Source organism: Poecilia formosa, unplaced genomic scaffold (genome assembly GCF_000485575.1).
Source record: "Poecilia formosa unplaced genomic scaffold, Poecilia_formosa-5.1.2 Scaffold1385, whole genome shotgun sequence".
Lineage (NCBI taxonomy): Eukaryota > Metazoa > Chordata > Actinopteri > Cyprinodontiformes > Poeciliidae > Poecilia > Poecilia formosa.
In genome coordinates this window covers 11,987-13,599 of record NW_006801324.1, presented here as the reverse complement: position 1 = coordinate 13,599, position 1,613 = coordinate 11,987, and positions in this window count along the sequence as shown.

The window sequence follows — 1,613 nt, the reverse complement described above, 5'->3', positions numbered from 1 at the left end:
TATATATATATATATATATATTATATATATAAACAATATTAAAAATATAGTTTTTAAGATTTCATATTAAAAACAATACGACATATTGTTTTTTAACTTGCATTGTTTCAAAATGAGCTTCATGTAGCACCGAGGCCTAAATACAATTTCTTAATGTAGTATAGTTAATTATTTTCCCACACAAAAAAGTAGCAAAAACACTAAAACAGAACATCCGGTCTGTTACATTATGTTGTCAGACTTGATGTCTATATTGTGATTATTAATAAGTTTTCGCCTGAGCACAGCGGCGGTTGATTAACTGATTTTAACAGCTGCTCTACCGATGACTTGGTGGGCTGGTTGTTTAGTGCTAACGGAACCAAAACACACCGAACTGCGCAGTGACCCACTGGTCACTTGTTCAATGTTTTTATTTAAATTAAAACATAAGGTTCTGTGCCTCCATCCTATCTAAATCAACTTGTTTCATCTGACCCAACAAACAAAGCGTACAACTATCCACTGTTCCAAAGTTGTCCTCTGTCCTATCCAAATAATTCAACTTTAGATTTGTCAGTTTAGCAAACTCGAGTCTTGCCGAGAGACGTGTTCCTTATTGCACAACTCCCAAGAAACCTGAACCTGTTTAATCTCTTTGCGGTTGTAGGAGGAGACGAAACATGAGCATTCGTGTTTATGCTCAGTCTCATGGCACAGAGGTTCACATCGACGGTAGTAAGAAACTGTTGGAGACCCTGTGACGTTTTATGTGGAGAATTATTTTAGCATCTTGCATTTCAGGGTGAACTTGCTTAGACAACCAGACCTGGTCACGTTGGCAGTTGTTTAAAATGTCCGGTACTAGTAGAAAATTTGCGTTTTGAAGCAAACGTGCTTCAAAATGCTTGATACACTCAAGCGTAACTTCTAGGTGGGAATAAATGTGTGGGGCTTTAATTATTAACATTTCACCAGTTATATTGTGCTATGATTTTTTTTTTTAAAGAATTTTAAATTTTTTTCTACTTAAATTTTTATTGTTTATGTAACTTGAAGTTTTCAGAATATATTTAAATTGACTTTAAATATCAATATGTTGAAATATATAAGAAAAGTACGGAAGCGCATTGCTATCACGCAGGAAAAATTTTTTTTTGAGTGCTATCACGTTATAACGTGATACGTATCTTGTTAAAACGTGATAGTTATTTCGTTAAAACGTGATAGTATCTTGTTAAAACGTGATACGTATCTTGTTAAAACGTGATTTGTATCTTGTTAAAACGTGATAGTTATCTCGTTAAAACGTGATACGTATCTCGTTAAAACGTGATACGTATCTCGTCAAAACGTGTTATGTATATTGTTAAAACGTGATACGTATCTTGTTATAACATGATAATTTTATGTCCAGGAAGTGGCGGTATTATGCTAGGCTAGTACAGTGGCTAACATGAATTGGTCAGATTTCCTTTCATGTTTGGTCTACAACATGTAGAGATACGGATGCTGCTTTGCACTGTGGTTAAAACCATTAATAGCATGCGTACTCTGAGCAGGATCCTAAACAGAACGGGACTGCACAGAAGGAAACGTCAGTGAGGTCTTGTGAGAAATTCTGTTCCCCTGTG